The sequence below is a fragment of the Acinonyx jubatus genome, chromosome E2 (assembly GCF_027475565.1).
Source record: "Acinonyx jubatus isolate Ajub_Pintada_27869175 chromosome E2, VMU_Ajub_asm_v1.0, whole genome shotgun sequence".
In the NCBI taxonomy this organism is placed as follows: Eukaryota; Metazoa; Chordata; class Mammalia; order Carnivora; family Felidae; genus Acinonyx; species Acinonyx jubatus.
This window is the reverse complement of record NC_069396.1, coordinates 56,467,291-56,481,412: the sequence shown is the minus strand read 5'-3', so window position 1 is coordinate 56,481,412 and position 14,122 is coordinate 56,467,291. Positions and strand designations below refer to the sequence as shown.

The following is a 14,122-nucleotide window of genomic DNA, read 5'->3' as shown; positions in this document are numbered from 1 at the left end:
TTCAAGATACTGCACTGTTTCTTTATCAGTAATGAACTATTTAAAAATGGTGTTGCAACGACAGGGTAGTTATTTGGAAAAAGGTCAAATTCATTCAATAGCTCAAATTATATATCAGAATAAAGTACAAGAGGATCAGAGATGTAAAAGTAAAAAAAGTAAGTCATAAACATGATAAAAATGTGTACATAACATGGAAATAAGGAGAGATCCTTTCGAACTGTAACCCAAAATCCAGAAGTTGTAAGAGACACATCACAGTTTAAGTGTTGAAAGCAAAAGACAAAGAGGAAATCCTGAAGCAGCAACAGAACAGACTCATTGTATAGAGGATAACAACAATGTGATGACTAATGCCTGGCACTTCATCAGAAATTGTAAGTGAAGGCAGTGGAATAAGATATTCAAAGTAATGAGAGAATAATAATTTAAAAAGGTCAAAGAGGAATACTATATCCAGCAAAACTATCATTAAAAAATTAGGGGGAAATAAAGACATTTCCAGGCGAACAATATGCAAAGAACTTTCGTAACTCATGAAGAAACTAACCCAATTAAAAAAGAAACAGGAGGGGTCCCTGGGTGGCTCAGTCAGTTAAGTGTCCAACTTTGGCTCAGGTCATGATCTCATGGTTTGTGAGTTCAAGCCCCACATTGGGCTCTGTGTTGACATCTCAGAGCCTGGAGCCTGTTTTGGATTCTGTGTCTCCCTAGCTCTCTCTCTAAATAAACATTAAAAAATTAAAAAAAAAAAAAAAGAAATAGGGAAAAGCCTTGAATAGACATGTCACCAAAGATATATGAATGGCTCATAAGCAAATATGCCCAACATCATCAGGCACTAGGAAAATGCAAATCAAAACTACAGTGCAATTATTACACTCTTTAAAATGGCTATAATATGAAAGAGCAAAAACACTGTTGCTGAGGCTATGGAGAAACTGGAGGCCTTACCTATTTCTGTGCAGAATGGAAAATAACAAAGCATTTTCTATTTTTAAAAAAATCTATAATTTTAAGGGACATGTATTACTTTCTAGGTTATATTGCACATCCTGACTGAGAAAGAAAACAATCTGAATAACCAATTTCAATATACAGATTAAAAGGCATTGGAGGTCTCTGAATCTAATAAGGTCTGTTTCATTTTATTGAAAAAAGATTTTTTTGGGGGGGGCGCCTGGGTGGCTCAGTCGGTTAAGCGTCTGACTTCAGCTCAGGTAATGATCTCACGGTCTGTGAGTTCGAGCCCCGCATCGAGCTCTGTGCTGACAGCTCAGAGCCTGGAGCCTGTTTCAGATTCTGTGTCTCCCTCTCTCTCTGACCCTCCCCCATTCATGCTCTGTCTCTCTCTGTCTCAAAAATAAATAAACGTTAAAAAAAAATTTTTTTTTTAACGTTTATTTTTTGAGAGGGAGACACAGAATCTGAAACAGGCTCCAGGCCCTGAGCTGTCAGAACAGAGCTCGATGCGGGGCTCGAACTCACAGACCGTGAGATCATTACCTGAGCTGAAGTCAGACGCTTAACCGACTGAGCCCCCCAGGCACCCCAAACTCTGTTTCATTTTAAGCCAGAGATAGTTCCAATGTGTTGGAATCTCTTTTAATGAAGAAAAATTAATTTGTTCATATTATTTTATCAGGCTACTAAAAAAATATGAACAAAATGAAACAAGAGAAAATTTTAACTTGATCTCCTTTAAATACATAATGTAAAGGTACAAATGTGACTTTAGCTGTTTAAATGTAGCCAGTTGGCAATTAATATTAGCCAAATTCACTTTATTTCATTAATGAAAAAAAAGATTCCATATTAGAATACCAATTAATGCAATACATCAAAATAACATATATTTTTTAATGTTTTTAATGTTTGTTTATTTTTTGAGAGACAGACAGAACATGAGCAAGGGAGGGGCAGAGAGAGAGGAATACACAGAATCTGAAGCAGGCTCCAGGCTATGAGCTGTCAGCACAGGGCCTGATATGAGGCTAGAACTCACGGACCGTGAGATCATGACCTGAGCCGAAGTTGGACGCTCAACTGACTGAGCCACCCAGGCACCTGTAACAGATTTAAACAAAACATATTTGAGCACTGCTGTAGATCCTTGATAGTTAAATCCTGCCAAATATGACATTTAAAAAATTACTTTTCAGCAAGAAAATTTCAGCAAACATTATGATCAGGAGTTAACACTGGGAACATTTTCATGAAAGTGGGGCTGAGTCCAGGGGCCCAGTCAGTGCTCAGCCCGTTCACCCCTGCACAGGATGCCTGAGCCAGGACCCAGAGGAAAATGGTAAAGCAGGAAACAAAACTAGAAGCAGGAGGCTAGAACAGTTATTATTCACAGATGACATGATTACAAACCTTGAAACAGCAGATCTATTTTGACTGTTTGACTAATAAGAGAATTGAGAAGGTTGGGGAGGAAGACCTTCTGCCCTGTGGTCCTTCTAGCTGAACTTAAAAATCTAACTGACACGACACAAATTAACAGGAGAAAACTAGATTTAATAGTGTACATATGGGAATCCACAGAGATGTGAAATTCAGAAGACAGTGAGGTACCATGAAGCTTACAGGGAACGAAGGAGAGGGGTATGGGAATAGCAAGGTGAGAGGAGATGTTTGGAAAGACAAGGCTGATTATACAGATGAGTTCCTTTGGTAAAGGGGGGCCTCTGTTAATACTTGTCTTCCTCCTGCAGACTCTCCTTTCCACTGTAAATTTAGACAGTTATGGGGGAGGCACAACACCTTTCCTGCATCTGCTGGTTTTTTGTTTTGCTGTGTTGTTGTTTTTTTTTTTTTACTTAAAAAAAAAATGTTTATTTTGAAGACAGCGCAAGTAGGGGAGGGGTGGACAGAGAGGGAGACACAGAATCTAAAGCAGGCTCCAGGCTCTGAGCTGTCAGCACAGAGCCTGATGTGGGGCTCCAACTCACAAACTGGGAGATCGTGACCTGAGCTGAAGTCGGATGCTCAACCGACTGAGCCACCCAGGCACCCCTGATGAATATTTTCAATATATAATTATCAGAAAAGCATTGAGACCTCAACTGAATGATACAATTTATTTAAAAGGAAAAAAGCTGAAACTTGAAAAAAAAAATGAACACATTAGGAATCATATTGAAATATGAAATTTGAGGATACAGGAATGGAACAAAAATGGCCCCTGGGTGGGGAAAACCCTTTCCAGTGGAACACTGAGGTTGCACACACACCACTGAGAAAGAGGATCTTGGGCGCCTGCATTTTGACCTCAAACTTTCCCGTTGGGTTCTCTCCAGCTGGACTCTCAGCTCAGGAGGAAGACTCTGAAAGCAAAACATGCCCTGAGGGGAACAAATAGCTGCCCCTTCAAGCAGTAGGGTTTGCCCTGAGCCCCCACTCATCATTGACTTCAAGACAAAGATCTCTTTGACTTTCACTGCCTACCTATCCACCCACCCACCTTTGCCCCACATTTTCCTTATAAACGTGGAAGTATTTTCAGCACTTTGGACAGTCTTTGAGAAGCGAATCCTAGGTTCCTTTCGTGTTTCACCACCGCTCCTCTCTTTGCCTTTGGATTTTGTCAGCAGGAATGGCCCAACCTGGTCTGTTTGGAACCCCACCCCTCTTGCACCCTTGCGCCCCAGCTACACCATGGTCCGGATGAGCTCAGGGAGGAAAGAAACACTACAGGACACGAGCCTGTCACCTCCGCGGATGGGTGGGGGGACAACAACGAGGAGGTCCCGGGAGGAGGGACAGGTCCCCGCCCCAGGAGCACGCGATGCCGCGGGCTGTGGAGGTGGGGGTCTCAGGACAGGGTGAAGATTGCGGAATGCCAGGCTCAGGGAGGAAACCGCCCACCCGCGCTGCCCGCAAGGGGCAGACAGACAGTCGAGAGGCGGGAGCCGGCGGCAAGGGCAAGAATCCGTGCACCGAGTGGGGACTTCACACGGCATCGGGTCCGTGAGGAGGGTCGGCGAAGGGTACTGTGCAGGAAAACGACGAGGCCGGTAGTGTCCACATGCCACAGGCAGAGAGGCAGATCTCCTTCCGAGCAATTTTAACCGGGAACAGAGCGGATCCCAGCACTCGGATCGCCTCCAGCGGCGTCGGGATTCACCACTGCATGGACCGGCGGGGGTTGCAGCCTTCCAGCGACCCCACAACCACGTGCGGACTTCTGCGGACCGAGCAGCCGCTGCGTTCAAACCTGAACCGGAAAGACAAACTGTCCCGCAACAGTGGGACACCACTTATCCGGATCCGCTTCCGGGTCTGCCGGAAATGCGCCACGGCCGTGCTGGGGGGGGGGGGGTGGGGCGGGGCTTCGGCTGGCCGGGGCGGGGCTGGGCATGGTGTGTCCTGGCATCCGGGGAAGCGGGTATGGAGGCTGGGAATGGGTGGGGCTAGGAGGGTGCTGGCTCCCAAGGGAGCCGGTGTGGGGGCGGGGTCTGGGGGTGGGCGGGGCTGCGGTGAGCGCGGGGCGGTGCTGGGAGCTAGCGAGGCCCGGTGGGGGCGGGGTCTGGGGGTGGGCGTGGCCTCGGCCGATCCTGTGTCCCGCCCCCGGGCGTTCCTGGATCGGCCCCACCTAATGTGGTGTTCGGGGTTTGGATTCATTTAGACTACTTAGGCGTAGTGCGGGACAGGGTTGACTCCTTCCTGCTTTATGTATATATTTCCAACAATTTAGCGTAAACGCTTAGAGGGCTGTAGACTCTCATACTGGAAGCCGAGATGTTTTCCTCTTACTGAGCTGGAAACGGTTGGAGTCCGAAGCCGCTTTTGCTAGCGGGTGGAGACGAGAGGGGGCGCTGGGCGTTGTACACACTGGTTCCACGGGGAGGAGCTGCAGCAACCCGGGACAAAGGGCCTGGGAGGGTGGGTGGAGGGGAATTTGAGCATCGACGTCACCAATCCATTGCTTTAAAATATCAATTAAAAAAAAAAACTTAAAAAATAGGCATTAATTCCTTGGTTCCTTTTTATCTTCATTGTGTTGGTCTATTACGTGCTGGAGGTGAGCTATAAATCTATGCATGTATCTTGAAATAAAGTTAGATTGCGTCTACTTGTTTGCAATTAACTGAAATTTTCTTTTGTCCTGCTGTAACCTCACATTTGATAGATGTTCTGTTGTTACCGAACCCCAAGTTCAGGTCCTTGTGGCTCAGAAGGCCCAAGAGATGAATGTTGATTGGAAAGGAATTTGAGCTTTAGTCAGGAGGCTGGCCACCCTGGGAGAGGACAGATTTGTCCCAGGGACAACACCAAGGAAGGTTTCTGCCTGGCCCAGGGATTTTTAAAGGAGTTTGGGGCAGTTGATCCGTAAAGGGAGGGCAGTGCTCCCTGGAACATTTCTTGATTACCTGCAGACTCAGTGATGCCAGTTACAGATGTTATCTTCGTGTTCTGAGGTTGTGCAAGGGGGTCTGGTTCCTCAGTGCCCAGGTGCTAGTGCTCGTGGATTTGGATTCTGTTTCATGAAGTGCAGAGGTGCTCTGTTGTTTCTAGGAAAGAATGCATGATCTATAGATACTCAAGGACAGGATAGTTAATTACGAGGGCTAAGGGTGCTTGCTAAAGCTTAAAGACTATTAGGTTGCTGGAGGAGCCCAGGTGGTTTCACTATATGTGTGTTAAAGTGGAATAAGGGTATTTCTGAGGCTCCTGGGTGGCTCAGTTGGTTAAGTGTCTGGTGATTTCAGCTCAGGTCATGATCTCACAGTTCATGGGATTGAGCCCTGTGTGGCACTCTGCTGACAGCACGGAGCCTGCTTGGCATTCTCTCTCTTCCTCTCTCTCTCTACGCCTCTCCAGCTCATGCTCTTTCTCTCTCTCTCAAAATAAATAAATAAACTTTTTTTTTAAAAAAAGAGTATTTCTGGGGCACCTGGGTGGCTCAGTCAGTTAAGGGTCCAACTCTGGCTCCAGTCATTATCTCTCAGTTTGTGAGTTTGAGACTCACATGGAGCTGTGTGCTGACAGCTCAAAGCCTGGAGCCTGCTTCAGATTCTGTCTCCCTCTCTCTCTCTCTGCCCCTCCTACACTTGTGAGCGCACGCATGTGCTCTCTCTCTCTCAAAAATAAATGTTAAAAAAATTTAAAAAAAAAGTATTTCTTAGGGGTGTGCCTGCTTGGCTCAGTTGATGGAGTATGCAACTCTTCTCAGAGTTGTGAGTTTGAGCTCCATATTGGGTGAAGAACTTACTTAAACACGCACACACACACCAAAAGTGCAAGAAGAAACAGTACTTAAACACATATATTTTATGTGTTTATGTAGAGAACTATTATAAGTTATTAAGTAAAAGTATTTCCACAGTGGAAAAAACTAATGAGTTCATAGTTCTTTGGGGCAGATAATTGTTCCTCAATTGTCAGAGGGAAAAATGTACCATATACATCAATCCTAGCATGTCAGAATTCCACTGAAAGGAAACCAGGTTTCCAAATCTTTTACAGGTTTCAAAATTTCTTACTTATTTCAAAATCTTTCACAAGTTTTCTCAATGATTGGGTGAGGTATTGGCACGTTGATATCTCTAAAATAATCAACTCTTCTCAAACGATGACAAGAATACGTAAAGAAAACACAAAGACATGAAAACAGATGGAGCATATAATTCATACTGATGGAGAAGTGGCCCCAATTCTTTTTTTAAAAAATCATTATTTAAGTATAGTGGACATACAATGTTACATACATTTCAGGTGTACAATACAGTGGTTGACAATATGTTCCTCAATGCTCACCATGATAAATTTAGCCACCATAGAATGTTATGACAGTATTGTTGACTATATTCCCTATACTGACTTATTTATCTTATAACTTCAAGTTTGTACCTTTTAATCCCCTTCACTTATTTCACCCTCTCCCTATTCTTCTCCCATCTGGCAAGCACATGTTTGACCTCTGGGTTTGTTTTTTTTTTGTTTTGTTTTGATTTTTACACTCCACGTATAAATGAAATCCTATGGTATTTGTCTTTCTCTGTCTAGTGTATTTCACTTAGCATAATACCCAATCCTGATTCTTTTAAAAAAAAATTCTTATAGTTATTTATTTTTGAGAAACAGCGAGACACAGCGTGAGCAGGGGAGGGCCAGAGGGAAAAGCAGACAGACTCTGAAGCAGGCTCCAGGCCCCGAGCTGTCAGCACAGAGCCTGACTGGGGCTCAAACCCATGAACTGTGAGATCATGACCTGAGCCGAAGTCGGACACTCAACTGCCTGAGCCAGCCAGGTGCCCCAATCCTGATTCTTAACACCAAAACTCTTTCCTATCTGACAACTGCTACTAAAGCCACATCCTGGGGTGCCTGGGTGGCTTGGTCGGTTAAGCGTCTGACTTCGGCTCAGGTCATGATCTCACGGTCTGTGAATTCGAGCCCCGCGTCGGGCTCTGTGCTGACAGGCTCTAGAGCCTGTTTCAGATTCTGTGTCTCCCTCTCTCTCTCTGCCCCTCCCCTGTTCATGCTCTGTCTCTCGCTGTCTCAAAAATAAATAAACGTTAAAAAAAAATAAAGCCACATCCTAATACATTTTTTTTTTTGCCCTGCCAGATCAATTTTTCTTTAAATTTACATCCAGATTAGTTAGCATATAGTGCAATAATGATTTTAGGAGTAGATTCCAGTGATTCATCCCCTATGTATAATACACCGTGCTCATCCCAACAAGTGTCTTCCTTAATGGCCCTTAGCCATTTAGCCCATCCCCCCCACCCGCAACCCTTCCAGCAACCCTCATTTTTTTTCTATGTATTTAAGAGTCTCTTATGTTTTGTCCCTGTCCCTGTTTTTATATTATTTTTGCTTCCCTTACCTTACGTTCTGTTTTGTATCTTAAATTCCATATATGAATGAAGTCATATGATATTTGTCTTTCTTTTAGCATAATAGCCTCCAGTTCTATCCACGTAGTTGCAAATGGCAAGATTTCATTCTTTTTGATTGCCAAGTAATACTCTATTGTATATATATATACCACATCTTTATCCATTCATCCGTCGCACATCCTAATACTTTTAAAACTTAAATGTTTATTGGAACCCGCAGAGAAAATATTATAAGGTATATTTGATTTTGACAGGCACGGAAGTCCATAGGATTTTTTATATGTTCATCTAGGACAGTATATCTCAAAATCCCTGATGTCAGCCACATAGAGCAATTCCATCAGAATTTCTGGTATATTTTTTAAAAAACTTCCCAGGTAATTCTAAAGTGCTGCCCTGTTTGAGAAATAGCACCTAGGATGTCTTGAGGAAGATTCAGTCATGGACTGAGCTTGTCTGCAGGAAGCCTAGATCATCCTTCTCTGGGATCATATATGACCCATACAGAAATGTCAAATCTGGGCACCTGGCTGGCTCTGTGGGTAGAGTGTGTGATTCTTGATCTCGAGGTCATGGGTTCAAGCCACCCATTGGGTGTGGAGATTACTTAAAAAGAAAAAAGCTGAAAGCCTGTTCTATTGTGGTTGTCTATGTCCACATTCCAGGAGTTGTAGACAATCCAGAGAATAGGGAATTCTGAGTGCTGGCAGAAGGAAGCCTACCTTCCCACCTCCATGTAGGAGGGAATCTTCAGGGATTACCTTTTGTGATGTGGGTTAATACCAGGTGCTGGGAGGGTATGGGGACAGAGGAGAGGGTCACGTGTTTGGCGGACAGTTGGAGACCTGGCCAGGTGTAGTTTCTCATGATGTTGTTCTTCACACCAAGGGGAGGTCTTTTTAGGATTCCCAGTGATAAAATAAAGGAATTTTTCAACATACATTTATTTATTTATTTATTTATTTATTTATTTATTTATTTATTTATCTGCTTAGAATGATTACTTCAGGCTTTATTTTTTGATAAAACAAATTAGTCCAGTGGTGCCTGGGTGGCTCAGTCAGTTAACCGTCCGACTGCAGCTCAGGTCATGATCTCACAGTTTGTGTGTTTGAACCCCGCATTAGGCTCTGTGCTGACAGTGAAAAGCCTGCTTGGGATTCTATCTCCCTCCCTCTCTCTCTCTTTCAAAATAAATAAACTTAAAAAAAACCCATATTAGTCTAATAGTTTCAAGATACAAAATTAACCAGTTAAAAAAATTTTTTTAAATATTTATTTTTGAGAGAGAGAGAGAGAGAGAGAGAGCGAGCATGAGTGGGGGAGGGGCAGAGAGGGAAGGAGGTACAGAGTCTGAAGCAGCCTCCAGGTTCTGAGCTGTCAGCACAGAGCCCAATGTGGGGCTTGAACCCACGAACTGCAAGATCATGACCTGAGCCGAAGTCAGATGCTCAACCGACTGAGCCACCCAGGCGCCCCTTTTTCTTTAAAAAAATTTTAAATATTTATTTAAAAATTAACCAGTTTTTAAAAAAATGTTTATTTATTTTTGAGAGAGAGGGAGAGTGTGAGTGGGGGAGGGGCAGAGAGATATTTATTTTTGAGAGAGAGAGAGAGAGGGAGACAGATGATCTGAAGCAGGCTCTGCAATGACAGCAGACAGCCTGATACGGGGCTAGAACCCATGAACTTTGAGATCACGACCTCAGCCAAAGTTGGACGCTTAACCTACTGAGCCACCCAGGTGTACCCAAAGTCAACCAGTTTTGCAGTGATTAACGATAACAGCACACAAATCAACCCTTCCTTGGGGAAACAGTGTCCTCCCTAATGCCCTCCTTGGTCACGATGCAGATTGTGAGTGCATCCCCAGTGTGCACGTCCCTCTCAGCTGCGGAAATGAAGGCGTCTTTCACCAGCCGCATGGCTATGTCCAAGGACAGTGGGATATGCTCCACATTCTGCGTGGTCTTAAAACTAACCTGGTTGTCAAGCAGGGGCTGTAGCAGGGCACTTGCTGAGCCTCTGGACTTGAAGGCGTCTCTCTGGTAGGACCCTACCGTGTCAGAGCTGTACACAGCTCCCTTCCCTTCTTCATCCAGTCCTGGATGGTGTTGTAAACCTAACATGGAAAGAAGCACCTTGAATGGAGTATTGTAGACAGCATGGCAGCCATCGCCCCTGGTAGTCATGGTCTTATTATTAGAATGCGTTTACATCTTTTTCTTTTTTAATGTTTATTTATTTTTGAGAGAGAGGCAGGGGAGGGGCAGAGAGAGAGGGAGACAGAGGATCCAAAGCAGGCCCCAGGCTGACAGCAGTGAGCCCCATGTAGGGCTTTTACTCACAAACCATGAGATCTTGACCGGAGCTGAAATCAAAAGACAGATGCTTAACTGCCTGAGCCACCCAGGCGCCCTGTCATGATTTGTAAATTTTCATGTACAAAACAGCATACATTGCCCTACACTAAAGGTTTTCTCCCCAGAGCACTCTACTTTGTGAAGATTGTGTGTCCTGGGCAGCTGTCCCAACTTGGGCTGGAATAAAACTCTTTTCCTATTTCTTTAAGATAATAATAATAATAATAATAATACTACTACTACTACAAGGTTTGTTTATTTTGCATCAATATCAGAAAGGTAGGAGGAGGGAAAACAGATTCCTTCCAAAATGCTATCTTTCAGAAAGCTCGATTTCTTTCCACAGTTTTCCTGCACCACAAACATCCCATTTCAGGTCCAGTTTACTAATTTTTCTCATTTTGGGTAATTAGATGTAACACAGTGATGGCTTCAACATCACTTGAGAATTCTCTCCCTGTGACATAATGATTTATATGAAATATGTATTTGGTCATTCAGATGACCAAAATTTATTTCACAGATCTGCTTGTTTTTCACCCACGGTTTCTAAAAATGCTTCAGAGCCATAGGAGTGAAGTGACAGCCTCATTATTAATGAAGATGACTTTTGGGCTCCACCCAAGGGCAGAGGCTGGTGGCCGGCAGGATCAACCCTGTGATTAGAGGGTTGGAAATTTTAGTCCCACCCCCTGACCTCTGCAGAGGGGAGAGGGGCCGACGGTTGAATCAGCCAGTAGCTGGTGACTGAGTCATTCATGACTATGTAATAAAGCCTCTGTAAAAATCCAAGAGCCCAGCTTCTGGTCCTGTTATGGCGACTTTGCACGTTTGGGAAACCTCAACACCCCACGTGCCACTAAACTGCGCCCAGACTCCACGAAGACAGAGGCTCCTTTGTTGAGTAACTTGGACCTATGTAGCTCTTCATGTGGCTGCTGATTCGTGTCCTTCAAAAACCTGGTAAGTGTTTCCCTGTGTTCTCTGAGCCGCTCTAGCAAATTAATTGAACCTGAGAAGAAGGTTGTTGGCACCTATAATCTGTAGCCAGTTAATCAGAAGCACAGGTGGCAGCCTGTGGCTTGCGGCTGGCATCAGAAGTGGGAGAGGGGGGAAGTGGGGGGATGGGGTGAGAGATGGGGGTTGGGGAGGCTGTCAGGTAGGACCGAACCCTTAATACTCGGAATCTGATGCTATCTGTAGATAGTGTCAGAATTGCTTGGTGTTGTGTGGAGGAAACCCCGGTCTGCCATATTTGGTCCAGAAACCCTAATACCCCTAATGAATATATTCTCAATGAGAAACAATCAAATATGGGGCACCTGCGTGGCTCAGTCAGTTAAGAATCTGACTTCAGCGCAGGGCGTCATCTTACGGTTGGTGGGTTCGAGCCCCGCATCGGGCTCTGTGCTGTCCGCTCAGAGACTGGAGCCTGCTTCAGATTGTGTCTTTCTGTCTGCCCCTCCCCCACTGGCTCTCTGTCTCCCCCTTAAAAAAGAAATAAACATTAAAAAAAAGAGAAATAATCAAATAGTTTGAAAATATTCGGAATATAAAGGTATTTAAATTAGTTTTAAATTGCATTTCCCTATTTGTGACTACGATTGAGCATCTTTTCATGTGTTCATAAAGTTTGCCCATTTTTATTAGGCTAAGTTCTCTCTGATTTGTTGCCTTTTTTTTTTTTTAGTAGTTTCAAGAAATAAGCTTTTCTCTGTGGTTGTAGATACAACTTCTAGTTTTTCATTTGCCTTTTAAATTTAATTTGGCTGTCTTATGAACCATTTAAAAATATTGTTGCATTCAAATTTATTACTCCATTAATGCTTGAATTTTGTGTCATCTTTAAAAAGGCTGTTTTCTAAGATGGAAATAAATAATTTTTGTTTGTGTAAGTTACCTTTTTAAAAATTGAAGTATAGTTGACATACACGATGTATAAATTACCTTTTCATTTGTAGACTGCCAATTTTATCTCACTTTTCATGTGTAATAGTATAATTTAATCAATCCCTGTTTTCAGATGTATATCCCATTTTTATTATAAGTGATATACTGAACATCTTATTTGCAAAATTTTATGCATAGCAATTATAGGATCTAACTTCCATTTGAAAATGTTGATCCTTTATAGATTAACTCAAGACCACACATCTAGGAAGGTGACCTCTAGTTCCATCTCACGACCTCTTTCCCACCTGAAAAATGCCACTCCCCCTAAGATCCAGAATGGCTGGAATCGTGTGTGATTGGTTCTCTAGACAAGCTGACTCTGGGAGTCATGTCTTTAGGAGGTAGAGCATGATACATGGAACCTGGAAACACTTGGGGTGAAAATGAAAATTTGGACAGAGAAGGGAATGCTGTAGTCAGATAATTTGCAATTAGCAGTCAACAGACCATCTCATTTACATACACACACACACACACACACACACACACACAAAACAAACACATCAGAATGCAAACTGGTACAGCCACTCTGGAGAACAGTATGATGGTTCCTCAAAAAATTAAAAATAGAGCTACCTTACAACCCAGAAATTGCACTACTAGGTATTTATCCAAAGGATACAAAAATCCAGATTCAAAGGGGCATATGCACCCCAATGTTTATAGCGGCACTATCAATAATAGCTAAATTATGGAAAAAGCCCAAATGTCCATTGCCTGATGGGTGGATATAGAAGATGTGTTATATGTATGTACAATGGAATATTACTTGGTGATAAAAAAAATGGAATCTTGCCATTTGCGACAACATGGATGGAACTAGAATGTGTTATGCTAAGTGAATAAGTCAGAGAAAGACAAAAATCATATGATTTCACTCATATGTGGAATTTAAGAAACAAAACAGATGGACATATGGAGGGGGAAAGAGGAGACAGGAACAAACTACAAGAGACTCTTAACAATAGAGAACAAACTGAGGGTTGGTGGAGGGAGGTGGGTTGGGGATGGGCTAGATGGGTGATGGGTACTAAGGAGGGCACTTGTGATGAGCATCGGGTGTTGTATGAAAGCGATGAATCAATGAATTCTACTGAAACCATTATTTTTTTTAATGAAAAAAAATTTTAATGTTTATTTTTCAGAGACAGAGACAGAGCATGAGTGGGGGAGGGGCAGAGAGAGGGAGACACAGAAACAGAAGCAGGCTCCAGGCTCCGCGAGCTGTCAGCACAGAGCCCAACACAGGCTCGAATGCACGGACCATGAAATCATGACCTGCGCCAAAGTTGGACACTCAACCGACTGAGCCACCCAGGTGCTCCAGAAAACATTATTACACTATATGTTAATTAACTTAGATTTAAACAAAATTAAAAAAAATTTTTAATGTAAAAAGCTCTTGGAGGGGCGCCTGGGTGGCTCAGTCAGTTGAGCGTCCAACTTCGGCTCAGGTCATGATCTCACGGCTCGTGTGTTCGAGCCCCGCGTCGGGCTCTGTGCTGACAGCTCAAGAGCCTGGAGCCTGCTTCTGCTTCTGTGTCTCCCTCTCTCTCTGCTCCTAACCCACTCACATACTGTCTCTGTCTCTCTCAAAAATAAATAAACATTAAAAAAAAATTAAAAAAAAAAAAGCTCTTGGAAGAAAGACAAAATGAAACAAACACACCAGATTGGTCTGAAATAGTAATGGGGCCCAGACAAGTTTACCTAATCACTCATCTACCAAGAACTCTTCTTCACCCCAGTGGAGGAGGATGTTGTGCTTGAGTTTCTGGCCAATGGAAGAACAGTCAAGTGCCATGGATCTGGCATTGATCCATGTTTCCAAGTAAAGGCAGCATGGAGAGTCAGAGGCCATTCAGAAGTTAGAGATGCGGCATGGGACCCCTGCAGTTGGAGAACCCTTGAGGGCCAGTGCAACAGCCATGCCTGTGCCGCCTAGCTTCAGTCCAA

General features: G+C 43.5%; 1 long non-coding RNA gene across 1 annotated transcript in view; it reads left to right on the top strand.

Moving 5' to 3' along the window:
* The first annotated feature begins 10,769 nt into the window (after positions 1-10,769).
* Positions 10,770-14,122, top strand: part of LOC128313246 (uncharacterized) — a 32,137-nt gene continuing 28,784 nt past the window's right edge. The window contains exon 1 of the long non-coding RNA XR_008293683.1: positions 10,770-11,176. This is a non-coding gene — a long non-coding RNA (uncharacterized LOC128313246). The remainder of the gene's footprint in view (positions 11,177-14,122) is intronic.